We start from the raw sequence: 24727 nt of genomic DNA on the forward strand, positions 1-24727 counted from the left end.
CTAAGAATAAATATTACGTTAAATCGCGATATTATGTCGACATTTTCCAAAGGAAACGAAACGTCGAATTTTTTTTTGAATACTTGCAAAAACAACGCGGACGATTTGGTATTGGACAGTGCGTCCATTTTTCGTTGTTATTGCGTCGCAGTTATTATTAGAGATAGGGCGATGGCGTTTTCAAAATAAAGACACTTGGTTTTCGAGATACAGAGTCAAACAGAAAATATGGACATTTTCGTGCAGTAATGAGGTGATGGAAACGTAATCTTAAAGGTCACGTAGGTGTATAGTCGTCTCAATCTTCATCGTGCTGGCTTTTGGATTTTATAATAATATAACTTTTTTTTTATTATTTCGCTAATTTACACTAAGAAAAGACAATGACATTAAATATATTCAATAAATTCATAGTTAGTTTCACATTTTTGTTCTAAATTTCTAAATCTAATTCTGTTTCTCTATCAGAGCCGTCATTGATATTAATAATAATAGGATTTATGTTGTTTTGTATAGAAAGAAAAGTGACCACAATTTTTATAAAGTAAAGCTTCGGTAATCCGGATAAATAAAAACCGAGGTAATCCGGATTAGTGAAACATCCGGATAATTGGAATCTCTTTAAAAGCTATTAAAATGCACCAAATATACACTGTTGTAGCATTTATTAACACAAAAAATGAAAACATTTACTAACACCTAAGAAATAAAAGAAAAATAACACCCACACGCAGTTCTTACACCTACCGACATAGAATAAATGGTTTGCATTATTGTAAAATGCAACGTGTCGATGCAGACATCGGTAAATGTTAATAAGACTAACAATTAGGACTTATGAAACTAAGATTTAAAAAAATCTGTAAGTTTTCTTTGTTTGCATTGTCTTGTCCTGCTTGCAGTGCGCGTTCTCTCATGGTTCGTAAGATGGACAAAACATTCACTTCAGTACCATTTTCTTTGCCCACTGTATACATGTACCAAAGCAATGAATAGCTTCCTCATGTAATTTCTAGATCAATTCTAACACCTTCTTCGTCACCCTCTTCACTGCAACTCTCATTGTACAGCGGTAAGTGGTCATCACCGGCATCGACTCGTTGATCTGTGTTTCTGGCAAAGGATTGGTATTGGTATTGGTATTAAAGGGGGGCGCCCTCGCGGGCGTCCAAGCACTTAGGCCACCAGATGGGCCCGTTGTGCCCCCAGGCCGCTCTAGAGGGCGTCCAGAATGCCGCCTCTCCTGTAGAAGGTCAGCAACTCCTTTAGCCCAATACCGTGCACTGAGTCCGGATCGATCAGGGCCGTTCCGAAGACTCCCAATCTTGCCCATGTCAAGGCAGGGCACTCGGTGAGCAGATGATACGGGGTCTCCTCCCCTTCCATGCACCACCTACACTCCGGGTCGTCTCCAATGCCTAGCAAGCAGAGATGCCTCCTAAGCCTGCAATGTCCTGTGTAGGCCCCTGTTAGTGCTCTACACTCCCTCCTGGTCAGTCTAAGCAGCTCCCTGGTCCGAGGAAGGGCGGGCCCATCCATCATAAGCCTCGCCTGCCTCATTCCTGGAGCAACTCTCCAGCCCCCCGCGGCCCGGTCTCTCGCCCAGGCTTCGAGAGCTCCCCGCCTCACACACGGGGCGATCCCCAAGCGGGGCTTTGGCCCTATATGCCTATGCGAGGAGCCCTCCCTGGCTAAGGCGTCCGCTGCCTCATTGCCCCGGACACCGGTGTGACCCGGGACCCAGACCAACGTGACCTTTCTCTCCTCAGCCACCCTCCTCAGTACCCCTTTGCACTCCTTTATCAACAAGGAGCGCGTACGCACTGACTTCAGCGCCATGAGTGCAGCCCTACTATCCGAGCAGAACAAGACTCTCCTGCTTCCGTAGTTGAGCCGAAGCACCTCTCTGGCCGCCATCAATAAAGCGAAAATTTCCGCCTGAAACACAGTGCAGTACTGACCCAGAGGGACCGACAAGCTTGATCCCGTTGTCTCGCAGTACGCTCCAGCTCCGGCCAGATCTCCCATTCTGGACCCGTCAGTGTACCAGACAAGTCCATCCCAGGAGCTGGCAAAGGATTACTCTCAGTAGCAACAGTCTGGGATCAAATCTTCAGGCTCCCAACCGGAGTTTTACTCATCAAGGTCCGCATGAAAAATTATTTCGTTCCAACAACTCAGAATGGCATGAGGACTTACTTAATCCGATGAACCAGCCAGCAGAAATACGGCATCTCTAAAAATTCATGGTTTTTAGAGTGCTGATATTGTCAGTTTCTTCAAAAGACAAAACATGAATTAATGAGGTTTTGCGATAAAACATTTTAATGAGCCGGAACATAGCTACGATATGTCTATAACCACTGATCTTCTTTTTGTAACGTTTTTACTTGTTGAACCAAAGATTCGTGAAACCATTTGACAAATAAAGCTAAAGTCGTCCACGCTTTATTGGTAGCATGATGTTCAATTGGAATAATACAATCCTTAAATGGCGGATTTTGTAATTTGCCAATAACCATCATTTTTAGCTAATGCGATCCATCACTATTTGCACAAGAAAGGCTTGACAACACGTGGGTCACTAGATAAGTTTTCCCCACTAACTTTGAGGTTACGAATAGCATGTCTCTTTTTAAATTTGATTATCCAACCTCTACTTGCGTCAAAGTTGCTATCACCATAACATTTTGCATAAAGTTTTATGGCTTTTTCTCTTAAAATATGAGATGTAATGGTTGCATTTTTTTCCCGGTGCTTATAACTCAGTTTCCATTTCAGTGTATTCTGCATTTCGCGAAAAGCAATTTTCCATGTAGCTGAAACAGGACAATAACATTCACACACATAAGAGTTCATAGTTTGTAACCAAAATGTCAAAAAATTAATCAAAAAATTATTTATTTTCTGATTTTTAGTCATTTCAAAAATTTCAAAAACAAAATTTCCGTTACATACTTAAAAATCAATGCTAGCTATACAACATACACACCTCTTGATTTGCCCAGATTTCTGTTTTATATCCGAAATAGTCGACGTACCAACTCCTTGCCACTAACACCATTTTTTAATTTTTCTGACAAATCATATTTTTTTAATAATTAGGAAATTGAACTGAGGTGGCTTTTACTTGATGAAAATCCATTTAACAAAATAAATAAGAACTAAAAGTTCAGATTCTCACGAAAATATATATAATCACATAACAATTGCTTCGACAACACCCTATCTTTATCAAATGTATTATTTACAAACTACCTGCTACTATATACACCCAAAAATGACAATAAATGTCTCATTTTGTTAATCTCCATTACTTCCAATAAATTTCATTTCCTACTTTTTGTGGCTGTATGTAAAATATCAAAATTGTCGTCAAAAATTTGTTTTTCTGTGTTTAAGTATGTAACATAATTAGAATCTAGACTATTGTTTTTAAACGCTCTTTTATGTTCGTTAATCCGTTTCTTGAAGGATTAACCTGTTTTTCGACATTTTGGACATTTCGTTTTATTGTTTTTTAAAAATAGTGTTGTTAGTTCGGAAAGGTATTTTTAAACCACATTTTCTCATATATATATATGTAATTATTTTAAATTGTTCGTGTTCTGTATGAGGTTTCGGATAAATAGTTGTCTGAATTTGTTTTTTTATTTATAATTTTATCGATAATGGACAGATTGTAGCCGTTGTTCAGTGCAATTTGCCTAATGATACACGCTTTGAATGATGGAAAACTTACAAAAACACGTCTTGATTGAAGATGAACTAAGTACGCCAGAATCTGTTACATATGATGTCCCGCAAGGGACAGTTTTGGGCCCGGTCTTACTTATAATTTACTTAGATGGTATACCCCCAAAAGCAATTTGCTAGATATATAATAACTTATGCAGGTAATAATTATTGCTTAAATTAATTGCTAAAGAAACATTAAAGGATATAATTGATTGCTTCTATCATTAACTATTGACAATTATCAGCAAACAAAATTGAAAATTTGTCAAATTTAGTTGTAACAGCAAAATTGAACCAGATTTTGATACACTTACCGTTGATAACACGGAAAAGGCAGATCGGCAAAATCAAATACTTTGGGTGTGGATCGATGAGCATCGGAGGTCCAATCACCACACCAGTAATGTCAAAAATTTCAGGAGCGTCCTATATAAATTTTAATATTTATCAAACTTTTGCTCTTGTAAAATCTAGACTCGAGTATGGGATTTTGGCTTGTGATGTTCTTCTTTAAAGTACTTTTAAAAGTACTGCTGAAGAAGAATTTACCCAAGTTATTTGGTGCATAGTTATATTATGTTGCAAGGTTGCAACAAAATTTGAACATAGCTACCGAAAAAACTAACAAACGTAAAACACAAAAAAAATTATATCGCAGAAATTATTCAACTATTTCCAGGCGGTATTAAAACAACTTCTAATTAACACTGATCGGATACAAATCTTGAAAATAAAAATACAAAATTCATTGCACGAAAATTGACTTGACTCCTCAATGTTGATAAAAGTATAAGAAGTACGTAAAGAAATATTATTATTATTATTACAATCAGAAAAAACTACAAATTACAAATATTAAAAAATATTTAAAAAATGCTACGGAACTACCGTACATTGGAAATGTTTCTTTGGGCATTTACCAGAGGAATCTATCTTTGATTTGTAAATGTTATGATTTTATGGGATTCGTGATAAATGAAGTTCATACTTTACATAGTGCACGCTTCATCACCATCACCACTTAGACCAACATCATTAACCAAAGGACAAAAAAAGTGTTAAGAGTTGTGGACAATTGCTAAGTCGAATAAAGATGAAAGAGATATATTTACCCAGTCAGAAGACTCCTTTACAAATCTTTTAGAATTGATCGAGGCCCTGTCACATTACCTCCTGGTCCAGAACCTTTGAAAGAAAAGAGTCTTTGATCTATCAATTACAAAATACAGTTTGAGACGCCAGGAGTTTACAGGATTCCATGCATGTGCCGCACAAAATGTATTGGAGAGACAGGACGAGACAGGCATACCCTTCAGTAATTGCCGACCATAACCACGAAGCCAGGCATAAAATATTACTCGACCAAAGTGGAAGTTTTGCATGTACGCAAAGACAAAGCCAAAAATCCATATAAATCTTGGAAAATTGTCATCCGAGACCATGTTGATGTCCCTCTTTTAGCTCCGCCTCCCTAAAACAAAATATAACCAGGTACAGATTGGAATGCAAATAAGTTTTAGCTAGGCCCCGAAGAAGCCAATAGGCCAGAATCCAGAAGATTTGTAAGTAGTAACAAAAAAACCTTTTTTATTGATAAGTCAATAAAGAATTTTAAGTATCTGCTACGTATATATCGGTGATTATGTTACTTACAAGAACTCAGTCTTTGTGTCGACGGGACTCAAGACGCATAGGACAGTCGATAACAAGTTCCGAAACTTTCGTAACATATAACGACAGCATTAGTATTATTCACTACAGCATCAAACTTTCAGCAAACAAAAAGTTTTGGAAATAAGAAGACAGACGAGTTTCGCTTGTTATCGAAAAGTATGATATATGACGGTTAGTTTCCAACGAAAAATATTTAAGCGGTTCTTTGACCATTCGAAAAATCCTGTTCGATGCACGAATCAAAAATAAAAAACTTTCGACTGTTGTCTTTGCTGAACAGAAGCCAAACTCCTATTTCACGATTCGCTAAAATTTGAAGTTTTGAAACTGAACTCACTGCAAGAACAATCAATTTCGATTGTTTCCTAAACGTCATGTCAAAGATATAACTGATAATGATTCGCAGAGTTATTCATCAGCATCATTCAAACGATAGGTCACAAGACAAGAGTCTACCTCGCATTACAACACTCTAATACGCTCTACATCACGTGATTTCTCGCTGTCAGCATCAGCGTCATAGGAAAAAAGCCATGGCTGGGAGTTATGTCTAAGACATCCGATTACTTCGAAATATTTGGAGACTATGTGGCGGATGAATTGCCCCTGATCTGCACGGGCATGCAAAACGAGAAATACAGCGACCTATTTTAGACATGAATCACAAGTATGGGTCCAGACTACTACAGAATGGTGCTTTGTCCAAACCGCCAATGTCAGTTAATAAAACTTCAGCTAACTTGCATGATTATTCTTTGCAAAACTAGTGTTGAAAATGGTCCTCCATTGCCAGTATTATTGACTCCATCGTCGGCTAATGATATCAATCTAAGACACTGTCGATGGTGAGCCCGACGACACGGATATTGCAAACTATTTCGAGAATTGTAAATGTACTTTATTCATGGAACTAAAGAGTAAGTATCCTTCTTTTAAAATATTATAAATTGCTGAGCACACTTCAGGTATTATTCTTGAGGCTAAGTGGGGCTATCTCTTACAAAACCAAAGACAGTCAAAATTTGGAACCTGTTGCTAGAAATCGAAGCGTTAGTGCTAGTTGCTCAACTGCTGCTTCGCATGAGCGTATTCAGGTTTTCCATTGCAGACTTTATTTTGATAAGTAAATACTGAAAATTAGCAGCAGACATCCTGAGAAAATTCTTGGAACATTCCTTATTCTCTAATTCTAATTTTTTAAAAAGACTATTCATTAAATTGTGATTTTCCTTTTGTCTAAAAAAAGCGTACCCGATTTTCGTGAGATCTCTTTTTTTTTGAGAAGCTATTAAGTAACAACGAGCTGCAGCTTTTCTTCTACCTTTTGTTGTAGCCGTCACAATGCACAAACAACCAAGTCGACGAGAAAACAGCACAATATTGTAAAACAAAAAAGAATGAAGGGACCAAACTTACTCCAAACCTACTGAATTGAATCAGTGACTTATCTTTGGCTCTTTCAAAAATATTCAGTAGAAACTCCACCATAAAAATATCTCGAAACAAAAAATTACATATTCATAAATTGAAGCAAAAAAATTTTAATCCGGCATTGATCTTCTTTTCAAAAATGTCCGCACGCCGTGTAACGCCAACTAGATTCACGTCCGGCTTTCCCCTGCGTTGGCTTTTTTCGGCAGAACGCATTAAAATTGAGTGCCTTCCAGTCGATAAATTTTTAGGCACCAGTTTCCGTTGCCAAAAACTCCGTGCAGCTTTGTGAGATAAAAACGTTTGCGGAGTTCAATCCGAATTCAATTTGGAAGGTATAATGAGCAAATGATGCGTGCGATGTACCGTTATCAAAGCGTAAAGTTTTTTCATTCTTTGCGGCAGAGCTGGAACATGATTGTCGAATAACTCTGTGATTTGTTAGCGAACGGACATCTTCAATTTTTTTAGTTATCTCCAACGGCCCGGCATCGAGCAAAGTTTAAAATTTAGCTTCCATTGCTCAAAATAGTCTATTGATTGTGGTTAAATCTGTAAAAAAGGTTGAACATGCAACATTGAAAACAGATAACATTGTTCACCGCGTATTGAAGAAAAAACCACAAGATCAACTTTTCCAACAAATGACAGCAAGACTAAATACATAGGAGAGCTAGTTCATAGTGATATCTGTATACCAAATAGTCCAATCACGTTTGATCGAAAGAAATATTAGTTAAACCGAACACCCACAACATCACTAGCAAAAAACCAAACTCCATAACAAATTTGGAATGGCAGAAATGGTATCAAAAAATTGAGAAATTTGGTGCAAGAACTTGGTAGATGGACTAAAGATAATAAGTTGAAACTAAAAGCGTAGGAAATTCTGAAGAAAATAAATGTAATGGAATAGAAGACACAGACAAAAAAGAAGTAGAAAAAGAGAAGATAAGTAGCTTAAGTGAGACAGAAGACTATCAAAATAAAAAAATATATAGAAGAGCAAGAACATAATCAAGAAATTCCCGACAGCAATCTAAGTGAGACAGAACAACAGAAGTTCCCAAATCAGGAAGCACTGTAAAAAGAACAAATTATCTATCTAAATGATAATAGAAGTTATTTGTGAGCTCTGACGAATATATTTAGCATAAAGTACACCAATAATAGGTTTTAAATAATAAATACCTGTTATCCCAGTATTGGGGGAAACGGATGTTCCTAAAGAGTTGAAACAACAAGTCGTTAAGTAAATCGACCAAGAGAAAATGCTGGAAAATATTTTTAAGATTCCGAAATGGTCAGCAGAGTTCGTGATTTTCTTGTATTAAAGATGCCTATAGTGAATACCGTTTTAAAGCTGAGACAAATTCAAATCTACTCTAAAAGGAAAGTGATTATGAGACATGAATGTCTAAAATGGCTTAGCAACTTGGAGTCGTTAGAAGGAGCTTTTCGTAGGCTGCTACGAGTATCATCATTGCGATCGAGTGCCGCTAGATGGCGCTTTCTGACAAGATGGCAAAAAATAATTTTCTGGAAAGAAAAATTAAATGCAACGATATGATTTTTTTACGTCAATCCATAGACTTTATATTTCGTTGTGATACCGTAATCTGTTTTCAAATATTGGGTATTATCATTTTTTTCTATAAAAAATAAGGTTTGCTATATATATTGTTATGTTATATATTATTAAAGAAAAACTAAGTTTATTAATTAACGACGTCTGAATCGCCTTTGACAGAAATTACTTATTTATAATTATCGAAATTGTAATAAAACCATGTAATTATAACAGCTTTTATAGTAGGCTGTGAAATTTGACAACTCGCAAACCTATAGTGGAAATCACAAAAGAAGACAATTACGTCACATCATAAATGGTATGAACTAATAAATGGACGTAATTCGATGATAAGATGAGTTCGGTCAGGAGGTTAGGTTATGACCGATGATAGGAAGGAGGGGTTAGCAGGTAAGGTTAGATAAAGGTTAATGTTTAGTTTATTATTTTTAGTTTCCTTATATTTCGTGATTCTATTGCATTCTGTACTAAATAAGTTTTGTTTAAAGATAAAGTTTATCCGGTCACATAAGTTATATTATACAATAGTCGAAAAACAAAAAGAATTCTAGGATAAGATGCTTGTAGCATTACCTCTCGTGATAATTATTATTATCCAAGATTTGTAAATTGTTTGTTGTTATTCATAGTTATGATTGAATATCTTTGGATATTTTTAGTTGATGAAAATAAGCTTATCTTAGGATTTGTTCTATTCCACATAATATTGATGAGATATGATTTTGGTTGATTTGGTAATCATAATTATTGTTATTTAATAGGCAATAGAAAAAAAAAGATAAAAAAATCTAATCAAAGCACGCGGTAAGCCAATTTAAAATAAGTAAAATGAAATTAGGTTTGGCGAATGTTATTAAAATGTAGTTTTTCTTTAAGATCTTTTTTATACAAAACTTGCAATGAGAAATAGCACGAGAAATAACTGCGAACGTGAAATAAATGTAATCTCCCATCGTATTCTGGTTGTACTGCCTACAAATTTAACGGTTAGAAAAAAAACAGAAAATTTGGAAAGAAACACGGGGTTTTTCAGTTTTTTTTCCCAACACTTGGAAAAATTTGAAAAAAACGGAAAATTTGACATTTTTAAATTAAATGTCAGACAGCTAAACGAGTTAATATATTTTGATATAAATGTACATTGGTTAGTATAAGTTGCTTCAATAAAAAAAAAACAAAAATCAAGATGCCTACTTTATTTCAAAATAATTAAAAAAATAAAATGGTTAACAAAACATAAACTCTAGAATTCATAATAAACAAAAAAATGTATACAAAAAAAAAGAAGAAGAACTGACAACACAAGCAAAATGCAAGTAAAGACCAGTTTCTTTCTGACGAAGCGGACGATGACCATATAACTGGATGGGTACTGCTCGCAGATTCCCACGGACAATTCCTACTAAAAAATCCCGCTTCAGTTCTGAAGTGGGCTAATAGGGATTTATCGGACTCAATCAGATTTGTTTCGCGGAAATGTGTAGGAGATTCACCGGTAAACAAGTTGTCAGCGTTGTTACACTGCATTTTTTAAAATATGTTTGAAAATAATTGCATTGAATAATATTTAACACGTAAACCTCCCTGGATATTAAAATGCTTTTGGATTTCGTTTGCAACAAAAATTCAATTTTTCCCAAATTTTCCTTTTTTTCCCATTTTTCCGGGCAAAAACCCGGTTTTTTTCCGACAACCTGGCCTTGGTAACGCCGTTCGGTCCATCAAAACGTTCTCCTTGTTCCCCAAAAAAACCCAAAAAATTTTTTGCTGCGAAATCTATCTTGCGGCCATCCGGTATTCAAGATCCGCATGGTAAATAAATTAAACTCTCGGAGCATTCCAAAACTTTGACGCCAGTGTCGCGCGAATGCAAATCTTATTATTACGGTAGGGTTTTGAAATCCTTCTGATTCATTCCTGCATGTATAAAATTGCATACCTGATTAACCGTTCATGCCGAGCGAGGTAATTGTCTACTTTGCCTTCTAGGTACAAAAATTATCCGATTACGTCTATGGGCGGAAGCGAATTCGGTAATAAATCGTGATTAATGGTGCATTAAACGGATGGATGGATGCTAAACATTTTACAGTCTACATTTAAATATTTATTAATACATCTGATGAATGAAGAGTGTTAAGTTACCTGTAAATTTAGCATACTCTGGATTCCTCCTGCGTCCGTTTTTGCTTAGTTGAAATTGCTGACGTTTCGCCAATCATCCTGTTGACTTCTTCAGAGCTTGACTGAAACTGTTCAACTGACAAAGCTTTAAATCCTCATTTATCTACTACCCAAAATCAGATTGAGAAATTTGGAAAACTAACGTCAACATTAGGAAAACCATCAAACTCTTCTCAACTGCCAAACAATGTAATAAATGTATCATCGCATCAACTTTCGGAAACCGAAAAATTAGTTCTTACAAAAGGTTCCAACTTCGTCCTTGCCCCACGTATTATCCCAAAAGAGGAAATCATTTCAAATAACGATTTGAAACCGCAAAAATCAATGAAAAATCAAAACCTCCAATAGAAAATCAGACCTAACATTGGGTCATTGTGTTTACACAAAATGCATGGTCACATCACCATCCGGTTATCAACTCTCTTGTTTATAGAGCAGTAAAAGTATCCCAGCGCGAGTCACTGAACCCAGAATTAAAACACCTTACCTCTGCTCTTCTCTCTAATAATTTCCACATTAAAGATATTAAGCGTTCCATCAAAAAATACGCTTCACCACAACCTAACTAGAACTAACATTTACCATCAAGGGAAGAAAAACGCATTGTATAGGTCGCTTCATGGGAGGAAAAATGCGAACTTCTGTGATCAATTATGGAAGGCAAGTCCAAGGACAAAATGGCTATATCTAGAACTACGTTAGCTATTTGAGACATATCGCCAATTTGAATCAAAAATGCAGTATAGAGTTTGTCCTTGAGCAAATTCCATATATTACAGAAAATAAATTTATTACAAATTGCAAAGGAAATTGCCTCTAAAATACAGACTGATAAGTTTCAAAAATATTGTTGAGTGTTTAATGCAACAAATAGAAAATGGTCTAAGATAACCATGGTATAGAATCACATTCATACTGCCGTGAGGAAATTGCCTCTAAAATACAGATTGATAGGTTTCAAAAATATTGATGAGTGTTTAATGCAACAAATAGAAAATGGTCTAAAGTAACCATGGTATAGAATAACATTCATACTGCCGTGAGGAAATTGCCTCTAAAATACAGATTGATAAGTTTCTAAAATATTGTTGAGTGTTAAATGCAACAAATAGAAAATGGTCTAAGATCACCATGGTATAGAATAACATTCATACTGCCGTGAGGAAATTGCCTCTAAAATACAGATTGATAAGTTTCAAAAATATTGTTGAGTGTTTAATGCGACAAATAGAAAATGGTCTAAGGTAACCATGGTATAGAATAACATTCATACTGCCGTGAGGAAATTGCCTCTAAAATACAGATTGATAAGTTTCTAAAATATTGTTGAGTGTTAAATGCAACAAATAGAAAATGGTCTAAGATCACCATGGTATAGAATAACATTCATACTGCCGTGAGGAAATTGCCTCTAAAATACAGATTGATAAGTTTCAAAAATATTGTTGAGTGTTTAATGCGACAAATAGAAAATGGTCTAAGGTAACCATGGTATAGAATAACATTCATACTGCCGTGAGGAAATTGCCTCTAAAATACAGATTGATAAGTTTCTAAAATATTGTTGAGTGTTTAATGCAACAAATAGAAAATGGTCTAAGATCACCATGGTATAGAATAACATTCATACTGCCGTGAGGAAATTGCCTCTAAAATACAGATTGATAAGTTTCAAAAATATTGTTGAGTGTTTAATGCAACAAATAGAAAATGGTCTAAGGTAACCATGGTATAGAATAACATTCATACTGCCGTGAGGAAATTGCCTCTAAAATACAGATTGATAAGTTTCAAAAATATTGTTGAGTGTTTAATGCAACAAATAGAAAATGGTCTAAGATCACCATGGTATAGAATAACATTCATACTGCCGTGAGGAAGTTGCCTCTAAAATACAGATTGATAAGTTAGAAAATTATTGTTGAGTGTTTAATACAACAAATAGAAAATGGTCTAAGGTAACCATGGTGTAGACTCCCACTCCCACATAAATACGTCATAAGCAGTAAATTTTATATTGTAGAGTGTTTGATGTAAGAACGTAAATTTATATTGTAGACATTGCTATTTTAGATAGATAGATATAGATAGATATTTTAGAGCCCCAATTAACAGATGGCAGTAATAGTGGAGCTACTAGGGACAACCAAAATCGAGGAACCCAGACCGTTGATGATTGATTGATTGATTGATACTGAAAACGACGTTTTCAAGTCGTGCATACCAAATATAACAAACACAAAATAAAACAAAACAACCCGGTAATACGGATATTAAAATTAAAGGTATGAATGAATGAATTTCTCCATGTTTATAAGCTAGATAGATCGACCAAGTACAAAAGATCTTGTAGCCTATCAAAGGGCTTTATATCCAGAGATTTTATGCGAAAAAATGCAATCAAAATTTCCAAATTACTATTCGTCTTTTAAAGTTATGAATGAAGAAAATCTACAATCAGCAATTAGGCCTGAAAATGTGCAAGTAAACAGATATTTTTACAGGGTTACAGCAAACACGGAGGCAGCTTGACGCCTGTAGTTTTAATACAGGATTAAAATATCTCCCAGACAAATTCTTTTAGTTTGTTTTATTTAAATATTCAGTAACTGTGCAACAAAGTCGACACGGTAAATACATTTTCAAGTAAGCTAAAGCTTACTGTAATTTGCTTTTCGGAACATTGCCTGTATGAACAGAAACAATTACCGTGCAAATTATTTTTCCAGAAAGTTAAACAAACACGGAGAGGTTTGTATTTTCATAAAAAAATGATTGTTGTCTCAGAGCAATGTAATAAGGATGACTGCAATGAGGAATTTCATTCCGAATATTGTTTAATGTCACTTAAAATTATTGTTGTGGTTGCATATAAATCTTTTAGTGGTGGTCCTTATAACAACCTTGAAGGTCTCAAGAACTTGAAGATACTTTTCGCAGTCAATTTTAATATTTAGTCTGCAAATCAATACCAATACATTCCGCAAAATACCTAATCACCTAATTACCACGTCGGTTTCGGTTCCCACGAATCCGAGCCACTTCGGACATTTCCGGGATTTTACCGCATGTTTCAGGAGATTTTGCAGCACGGCTTGAATTTTGAAGTTTGTTAATTCTGACGGTCATGTCAGTGAATGTATTGGAGCGAAATGCCATAATCGAACTGGTTAAAACAGCTTATCAGCTATATTTTGGATTTTCTATCGATGAGAGGGACACAAGTTGGCTGCCAAAAGTATGCTGTAACAGTTGCCCAGAAACGTTGAGAGGTTGGCTTGAAGATAGTCACAAATCTATGCCGTGTAAAATGCCAATACTTTGGAGTGAACTCAGAATCAGAAAATGATTGTTATTTCTGCATAACATCAACAAAAGGATTCTCGAAAAAAAAATAATTAAAATAAGATTATATATTCGAACATCGACACATCATTCGAGAGCTTCTTTCTGCGTATAAAGTTTTAGGATGTTACTTAAAATTAGTTTTTTGGTCTCCCATGTAGATTTCTTTCCTGAAAATCTCGGTGCCGTATCAGATGAGCAGGATATTATGCAAATTGAAAGACTGATTGCTGATTTCTGTTGGTCGATTCGTCGATAATCTCCGATGGAAACTATGAAAAGAAAGAAAACTAGGAAGTAACTTGCATTTTATCACCATAATGAGCATTTTCCACTATAAAACTTAGACCGTAATATTTTTTTAATTTTTTATAATTGTTGTTACTTTAATAAAATCTTTTTCAATTGTGTGGGGAAGTGAATAAAATGTTCATTTTATTCACTTCCTCACTTATTGGCTAATTGAATCCGCGTTCTGAGCACAAAATATGATGAAATCATGCACAAAAGAAATAATGGGATTTTTTTTTGCAGGCCAGTGTATTTAGTAAATTTGAGAATGTTTTGTTATGAAATTACTATTTCTCCTCTACCGAGATTGCCATAAAAGTCGTCTGATTTCTGCCCCAGTTGTAACAATGTTTTATATCATGGAATATTGCAATAAATACTATTCCCTCTTCCTCTTCTTCTGGCAAAAAAAGTGTTTTGATACCCTTGTTCGTAATTCCGATTCTATTCCCTTTTGAAACTGTACGTTGATAATTAACCTGAAGAATACTACAGAAAATTAAAAAAAAAATAACAATTAATATTGAGTTGATTTTGGACCGAATAAACTCCCGAGATTGTGAGATGAGTGTTTTCTTTATAACAGTCAAAGGAAGCAAACAAGAAAATTAGAAGAAAACTCGAAAGCACCTATACTCGCAAAGTTGTAGTCGCCAAAAAAGTATAATATGAAACACGTTGATAAACTTCTCCAGTCATTAGTTTATCAAGCGAAAATAGAGAAATATTGTAACCTGGCAAAGCGACGCCTCAGAAACGTATGCCAAAATATAAGCGATACATCCAGCACGCTATGAATAACCCGCTGGTTAATAATAAACTGACTAAAAATAAAAACAAAAATGACAGAAATAACGCGACTTGTGTTACCTGCGAATTTTCTTAAACAAATTTTCACCTCCTTCGAATTTAAAATTCTGGGCTTCATTACTAAGCATCGAGAAAACGGGGCGGCGAGATTGCTTACTAATAATTAAAATTCCCGTTTCCGCCGACGTTTAATCCGGGTTTAAAACTCCTTCGAGGATATTAATCTACCGTTAACAATATAAAACCCCCGTATAGATAGAAATTACATTGGTATTTTATTGACTATATTTCAGTGCTTACAGATTGGAATAATATGTATATTGTATTAATAATATCAACAACTCAACAACAATTTCGAGCCTGACATAGTAAAAGTTAATAGATGCCACCGGTAAGTGTCAATGTTATTTTGTATCAACGGTGGACTGAAAAGCAAACTAGAAAAAGATGGGATTTAAGTACCGCAAAATACACAAAAGCCAAGTAGTAATAGAATCACGAGAAATTAAAGAAACATATAAGACAACAGATCCATAATTTACCTTAATGAAACCTGGTTCGACACACACGACACAGTATCCAACTGTAAACTAACCAAAACTATCAGATGAAAGCACCTTCAAATGCAAATAATTTTAAGAACATTTTGAAAATTGGTTTCAAAACAATCTTTTAAAAAATATTCCCAATAACAGTGTTGTTGTCACGGATGACGCAGGCCACCACAACCATGCGCTGCGCAAGGCACCATCAAGACTCATCAAGTTCAAAAACTGGAATTCAAGAATATTTGTTAGAAAATGATATTTATTTCAGTTACAAAATAGCTCAACTTTTGGAAGTCCTAGATTCGTATGCAATTAAAAAACAGTATGTATGCGATAATTTGTTTTACGTCTGTAATTATGTATAAATATTCCTAGTTATGTATTGTATTGTATATATTTAATGTCATTGTTTTTTCTTAGTGTAAGTTAATAGGATTATACCCACTTAGGTAAAATGTTTCGTCCTGTCTCTGCATCGTGTTCTTTGACGGATCGAAGATGTTGGGAGATTTTCGAATAAGTGGTAAATCTGGTTTTGACGTTATATTTCTTAAGAACTTCTGATATGTGGTCAGTAATGTTTTCAATGCAAGGAAGGACAATAATGGCAAGTGTGGGACTATTTTCGGCCTCGTTGACTTTGAAAGTGTGAGGTCAGGCAAACGCCAAATGTGGAAATTATTAGAGAGAAGAGCAGATGTAATGTGTTTTAATTCTGGGATCACAATGCCCCAATTTTTTATTTTCTATTGATGCGAATATCTAAAAATGTGAGCTTATTATTAGTATAGAGTTTAAATGGCTAACAATTTTATAGTTATTGTTTCTACTTTATCATTTCTTTGTTCTTCTTGTTCTTCTTCTCTAAAGCGGTTTTAGTTTATCACACAGCTTGGTATATACATACAGCTGTTCATGAGAAGAAAATATACGCGGCTGTTAATGATTCCTGCAGAAAGATTATGGGCTGCTTAAAACCTACCAAATCATATCAGAGACACTCACTTTTATTATTAATTTACAATATCAACTTGATTGTAGCACTGCGAATCAGAGGTTATAAAAATAAATTTATACACATTTTAAGAAAAAACTGAAATACATTTTTATAATCAGTCACATCGATGGAACGAAAGTCCTGCCAGGAGCAACGGAAATAAGAAAAATAAAAAGGAAAAAAAATAGTATTAATTGGACAGTGGATTACTTTTAAGACGCTTTTTTTAGTGACGTTAAAGCTGTAGGAACACTGATGGAGGGCAGTATGGTATCGCGGGAAAGTGAATTATGACGAGTGGTACGCTAATGAGTATCAAATCCGTTGACAAGTTTGTCAAAAAAATACTTTGGCTATTTGGACAAATTTTAAAGATTAATGCACACAGTTGGAGAAAGAATCTTTGGCATAATTGTAATGAAATTTCCTGATATTATAAACAAACCTTAGACAACTGTTTTGCAGCCCCTGTAGTCTTATCGGATCCTTGTTGCTGAGGGCAGACTAGTATACTACATTACAGTAAGATAACAGAAAGACTAAGAGAGTCCTTAGTTTGATGTTTGAGTAAGACACGTGCGATTCGAAACGAAGATTGCTGTTAAAAAACACACCCAAATTCTGGCATGAATCGGTAATATTAATCTTCTTATTATTTACGAAAACCTTAAGACCAATATCCCTGAACGAGCTACCATTTTTTTCAAAAAATAACACCTTCGTTTTGGTTACAATTATAAGAAGGCCATGGGCACAAGAAATTGTTGAAACAACTTGCAATTCAGAATTACTTTGGCTGTTGGCCGGTAGTGAGTTTCCAAACTTAAACGATAAATATAATAGCATATAATCATTTCGTGTCGTGTCGTGTCATTCATTTAAATACTGCCTACTAGATTAGGATATATCTGGTTAAGTTTCTTTTGTTGTCTGTTGTTTAGCGTTTGAAAATAAATAATAAATATCGTTGACTCACCCTGTACAATAGATTATGACCTTCATGACTATTTTCATATATTCCCGGCTTGTTCATTTTTTTGTCTGTATGTTTAGTCTATGTTTGTATGATACTTTTGTTGCTTTTGTTTGACGTCGTTTCACTTTGTTATATTATATAGAAAACTTGAAGCAAATACTATTATTTTTATTAACGTATGATTCGCACGACATATCGATTGGCTCTATCAATACTCCTGTGGATCGTCAAATAATGGGTTCCGACAAATTCCAAAAATTAAAATGTTTTTATATTTTAAAATTCTGACATTTTTTACCTCGTTTGTGCCGCAACGAGTTTGAGTTGTCGTCTTTGCATGTGTCAAGAATAGTAAGTAAAAAATGGAACGGTAGTTTAGTTTTCATGGTTCCGCGATTTTATGACGTCACAAACGCTAACTATGCTGTGCTGTGGTAAGTCTCCTCCATTAGTCGAGAAATCGATAGTCGAGCTAATTAAAATACACATTTAGTGACTGGAGCCTCAAAATTGGAGGGTAATATGATTTCTGCGGACAGTGACCGCTTAATGTTCTGATTTCAGTAAAGACGAGGGAGAATAAATAAACCAGGAGCGATACCAACGCTAGAAAAGTCGGGTTTCCATATTCGATTCGAACCAAAACCCTGTTAGGGAAACTAGTTCTAAACTCTCGGTAGTGCAAGCCCGGAGCCGAAATTTATCGTCATTCTCAATTCCGTTATAACTAGGAGACATCCATAAATCAGGTTCTAATATTCCGTCGTGCTTGTGTTGCGGAAGTGCGCTTATACAGAGTGTCCCACAGTTTAACAGCTTCACAATGAGTGGTTTAGTTATAATAAAAATAATATATTTATTTAACAAAATAAAAACTTCACATGACAATCGAATGTCAATAAGTAAGGGGTCCATTTTAAATAGAGAACTTCATATGAACATAGGTCCTAAATGTCTTAACCGTTGAAATACAGACCGGTAAAGTTTTCAGATATAAAACATATAAACATACAAACATAACAATATTTATCGTTAATATGACAGTATGCAGAGAATTATTATTTCAAGTAATTGTCTGCCTTATTAAAATACTTCAAAAAATCGAAGTGCGAACGCGAAATATGTAAACTCTGGGGTGTATTTTTGAAATCTTTATAATTATTTATTATCATTGTAGTAGGCTGTATCTGTAAGAATTATAAATTCTTAATTCCCTTGTTTGGCCAAGAAATACTATTTACAGATGAAGCTAACTTTTCCAGAAATGCAATGAGAAATTTCCACCATGTGGTTGTAGAATTTAAACATCAAAAACGGTTTTCGGTAAATGTTTGGGCCGGCATTGTTGGAAATTACTTAGTTAGACACTTTTTCCAGCCAAAAGGCCAAATGGCCGTAATTACCGCCGATTTTTAGAAGAGAATTTGCCAATATTGCTAGAAGAAGTACCATATTCAACAGAATGTGACTTCTCCGCATGCTGCCATATTAACGATATTGTTTTGCAGAGAAGAGTTTTTCAATATATATATATATATATATATATATATATATATATATATATATATATATATATATATATATATATATATATATATATATATATATATATATATATATATATATATATATATATATATATATATATATATATATATATATATATATATATGATGACACTATATTCCGGGATATCATCCGTTCGCTCGTTGAACTCCGACTGGAATCCTGCAGACGTTTCGCCAAAATCTCACTTGGCATCTTCAATGCTCGCGCTCCGAAAACACTTCGAACACTCGAAGTGTTTCAGATTTTTTGCATTGGTAAGAAAGAAAACATTAAACAACACTTACTTAACTTTAAAAAGTTTAAATATTTGGCTAAATCATTGGAAAGTAAAAAATCATTTTGTAGAGTGGAGTAGAAAAGTTTCGCCATGAAAAATCGGTTTAAATATTTTAAAAATTTAAAAATATAAAAAATTGTATAAAAGGAATACAAAATTTAGATCCAAAAACCAAAAAACACAGAGCCAAATTGTGTTATGGAATAAAAACTTTTTTTTTAATTTGTATCTCTTATTCATATTATTCACATAATTTTGCTGTCAGTAAAGATTTTTTTTCAATTTTTTTAATTTCTTTGGCTCTATGTCTCATGTTTCAGCATGTTATATATAGTATAGAACTTAAAAGTGATTCTTATAGCATTTTTTTCACTGGAAGTTACTTTCAATTCTTGTAGAGTAAGAATGAATATCAGATCTTGTCTGAAAGTTGTCTTTATTGTGATGTTATAAATTAATAGCTAAATAAATAAATACCCGTCGAAATTAAAAAAAAGTTCTAAAAACATCTCACGATTCTGCTGGTTTTAAGTAGTACATTAGTCGAATAATCCCTTTTTGTTGGACATGTATTCGGTCCCAGTCAACTGCTCAACTTATTATATTGTAAGATATGACTGAGTGTACTAATGAGTGGTATAAATTTCAAAGAGAAGAGGTATTTTGTTAAGATTCCAATGTACAGTTAGCAAAATAAGAAGTATTAAGTTTTTTTGACACTTTTTGATTGGACCGCCTTAATTGACAGTCTGTACACTTCTGTACCTAGCAATTATATCATTTTGGTCTCTCTTGACACTAAACCCATTTAAAGGACCTATGTATTAACTTGTGAATTCAACTGTTACAGTTTTTCCGTGCATAAACCATTATTAAAAAAGCTGTATTGAACTTAAATATAAAAACTTTATACTTATGTAACCAAGAAATAAAAGAAAATGCATTCAGTATCACAAAACATAAAAAAATGTAAAACTTGTTTTTCTTAAACTAATAATTTACTTTAATACCGAATGAGAAAGGTAAGAATAAAATGTGGGTATTAACTTGGTGTGTCTTAAACTTAAGCGATTCTGGTAGACGTATTTAACGTCACATTTTTAAAATCGTGTGAAACATGTTTCTTTGCATAAAATTTAATCAATCATAACTCATAATATAAAGAAAACTACCGATTTTTTTGCCGACCTAGAAACAAGGACTAAAAAATTTTCGAAGAGGTTTATAAAGTGACACAAACTTGTGAAGCCAATGAAATTGTAACAGCTCTTAATGTCCACTTATAGTAAAAGGCAAAAGTTTGTCCTATTGGAACAAACAACATTACTTAAAAATCATATACGACTAAAACGATTTCTCAATTTTGAGTCCTGCTTTTATATTTTCTTTTTGGTTTTCGAGCCGCTGGTCTTTGCTCTGGAAAATGCCTGTAAAGATCAGTAATTACAGTATTTAAATAGAATTAATATGAACAACAATCGAAATTATTGTTTCTCGTTGATGTTGGAAGTTACCCAGTGCCCAATATTCCTTAAAATTTTATTTCCTGAATTGTTCCGAAACCTGCTACCAACATGACAGAATACATTTTTCAGAGCAAGTTGTTTTCATCTGCCTAGCGGGTTTGATTTTACCATTCCTCCCTTGTACTTGTTTCCAAATGATCTTTTCTTTCAAAATTTTGGAGAATCGGAAGGCTCTTCCTCGGCCTCAAATTTTTCAGTTTCAGTATTCTGAACTATCTATTTGAACATCAAGCGTTTTATTAAACAGAGTACAGTTATTCCCCATTCAACCTTGGGTTATTCCATGCACCACACTGTGAGGAGGGGCACCATCTTGTATATAATCAGCGCTGATATATTTAGTAGTAATTATTATAAATACTGTTCTATTTGGTAAGAGATGGAAATAATGATCTCCATTTAACTTTTGATCTATGACACCAAATAATACATTAATTGATTGGTACCCCTGGGTTCCGATTTCGTGTATTATTGAAATACCAATATCGCGTATTTTGTCTATCACAACCCTTCCTTGTAGTAAACGAACTTTTATCAGTCCATAAAAAATCCAAACAAAACTGCATCCTCCTTTAACATTATTCTGCACTTAGTTTTTGAGTTTGACGAAATTTAAATGCATTATATTTACATCCCTTCAAGACCGAATGGATTTGTCACCGAGAAACACCTGTCTCTTCATATATTTTAGTAATAAAAGAAACTACATGTCCTTCATAGAATCCTAATATGCTTATTTATTCAGAAAGTATACTTGAAGCATATCACTCCTTTATGGATGCTAAATTGACTTGGACTTGGACAATAATTCAACCATCAACGTTGTTTACTAATATGTCAAATATAAACATATTTTTGTTTGTCAGTCAAGGCACTCTTTGCAATTATATAAAAATTTCCTATTTCTGCCGAATTGTTAAAAACGAGTGGACTAAAATATAAAGTGTGTCACATCATTATAATCGGAATAACACATATATAATATACAGGGTGTTCCATTTAAAAAAATATGATGTAGGCTTATATGTCAGAGAATTGATAGTGTTTTGTTTTACGCGTGGAAAAAACGTGGCTACTAACCCTACATTTTGTTTTTTTGTTTACTTTGATGTCTCTAAAAACAAAACGGCCAATTAATAATAAATAATAAATAATAGATAAATTGAATGCACGGTACAAGATTTAAAACATTTCAGGCGAATTTTTATTGAAACCGATGCCAACTTAGTTCTACATGAGTGAAAAATATTTTTCAGACCATATTTCAAACTACCTCCGCGTTCTCCAAAATACTGCCGAACGGCGATAAAAATAATAGGCCCACAAATGTTCCTCCCGGCGAATTACGTACCGCGTCTTTTTTCGAAATTAATAGGTTAGACTTTTAGACGAAACTTACTTGCCTAACCCGACGGCCCCCTTCCTGTGCCGAAAATCTCACGTTCTACTGGAATACCCCCGACGTACCGTTCTGGAGAGATCATTAGCAGTCCCCATAATTTTAGCCACCATAAATTATCGGGTAGGCAACACTCCGTGCATACGTCGTTTCGCGAGGTACACACAATCCGATTAATTCGCGTTTAGATCGATACGCGGACCAACCGGAGGCCGCCGTCTTTTTTGATTTGAATTATTCTACTGCGAAACCGTTTCAACCGGCGAATCGAAATGTTGCCAACGAACGCACCACAACTCGAAACGGATTAATTCGCAATTCGAAAATACACCGGACCACCGAGAGTTCGATATACGGATTTCGGTTTCGCGCTGAAAACGCGTCTTTTTCGGCGGCCGCAAATGACGTGGAAATAAAACGGATCCGTCCAGATTAAATCACGACGATATGTATGCACGGTGACTCTGGTGCATTGCGAATCCTTTGGCGACGGCGACGCTCGAGATTTGAACGAACCGGGCACTGCGTCAACGCTCCGGATATGTGCCCGAAACCGAGCGTCTAGCGTTACCTAGCGAGTGCCCCCAAAGACACTGTATTGACGCATCGTCGCGTGATGGGTCCATCGCGTGCACTTAGAGAAGATTCGAACAGGTGGCGCTTTCGCGGCATTAGAACGTGGCCAACGCAAAACAACGGGCGATGGCGGGTTTGAAAATCTTGGCGTGCCCTACCTATCTATGAGTATGCTTTATTTTTGAAATAGACTTTTATTAGTTACATTGCAACCTTTTTGATATATAGATATATCGACAGAAGTGACCGTACTTTATCTAAGTGTCAAGATATGTACTTTGTCAATATAGTGCATTGATTCCCTTAACGTTTTACGTATTTCACAGTACCTGAAGACATAGCACACAATATCCCCAGTGTATATGAATATTTGAGAGCTGTAAGTGGCGTATGTCCTATAGGTTTTTTTTTATTTTTTGAATGAACTAGAATGACTGTTGCTACAATGCTGGTTTTTAATATAGATTTAAGCACATTAAAAATACCATTAGAGAAATAGAAGGCAAATTTTAAATTTTTCTTGTATTTGTTGCTAAATTTGAAAAAAAATAATATCAAGAGATTTCTTCCGTTAACTAGTGCAATTTGATATACGTCATTTCATTAAAAAATATTAAAAACAAATACTGATATTAGCACTCATCGATTAACTATGGCAGTCTATATTAAAAAAAGCATAATGCACAAAAAAATTCTATCTGTACAATAAAATAGTGACCGCTTGCCTACCTACAAAAACCATTCGTGCTGTAACATCGATAAATTTCTTTACATTAAACAGAAAAAAGGTACATATTTTTATTTATTTTTGTTTAGTTCATAACCGTTCTACTGTATTAAATAAATACAGTGAAAAATGATAATACAAAATAATGGATTTAAGGGTTAAGATGCGTTATTTTTGTCAGTGAACAAAACACTTTATCCAACTTTTTTAAACCCCTTGACATCTCATTAAACACATTAAGCACATTCATTATAATTTGACTAACATTGACATTTTCTTAGTTGATAGTGTTACAACAGAAAACAAATACAGTGAGGACACCGCCGCCGCCGTGATCCCATCTAACTTTAATAACAAAATGACGATAACAAACAAAACTATGCCATTCTCATTTCATAAAATACCATCTCAACTTCTATCGCCATTTACAAAATGTTTCAAAAGTTATATAAGCATTGCTGACAATTTTCACACTTCCAAGATGTTCCGGTTCTTAAAGTCCGTTTTGTGCAAACCATGCAGGCATTCCGCAGGGTGTTTTTTAATATTGGAAGAAGGTATATGTTCCGGGAAAAGTGCCCAATATATTTTTGGCAGACTAGTCGATGTGTGATGGACGCCCATGTTTGGAATAATTCGGTAACGATATGGTGGATAACATTATCTTCGTGTTAGTTTTTCTGCATACGAAATTAGAACACGCGTGTTACAAACGTTTTTACACATTTTCGCATAATGGGAAAACAAATCTTGCTTACCCACACGTCCCATTCCTATGATATTATACAGATAATACATTTAGGTTTCATAATCTGTTCTTCTTCCCAAGTTTTCGTTTTCTCTTCTTCCCAGTTGTCATTTCGAGAGAAACTGACCGTACTATTCACGTCTACGTCCCTTTTATCGTGCCAATTCCATGTTCGAACGGCTCTGTCTGTTCTTACGGATTCAACTGCGTTCATATTATTCTTTCTGGAAAGATCAAACAATGCTGTTTGAGCATATTGTTATTTCTACAATTACTCTTCTGACAATACATATTTACCATATTTACCGACTTCTTTT

The 24727-nt window shown here is 34.6% G+C and overlaps 1 protein-coding gene across 1 annotated transcript in view; it reads right to left on the minus strand.

Annotated features, from left to right (window-relative positions):
- Positions 1-22818, minus strand: part of LOC132707442 (octopamine receptor beta-2R-like) — a 93313-nt gene extending 70495 nt beyond the window's left edge. Inside the window, exon 1 of the mRNA XM_060679307.1 lies at positions 22360-22818. The gene's annotated coding sequence lies outside the window, so the exon portion shown is untranslated. The remainder of the gene's footprint in view (positions 1-22359) is intronic.
- Between the last annotated feature and the right edge of the window lie 1909 nt (positions 22819-24727).

Source organism: Cylas formicarius, unplaced genomic scaffold, assembly GCF_029955315.1.
Source record: "Cylas formicarius isolate icCylForm1 unplaced genomic scaffold, icCylForm1.1 PGA_scaffold_9__14_contigs__length_23061073, whole genome shotgun sequence".
Taxonomy (NCBI): Eukaryota; Metazoa; Arthropoda; class Insecta; order Coleoptera; family Brentidae; genus Cylas; species Cylas formicarius.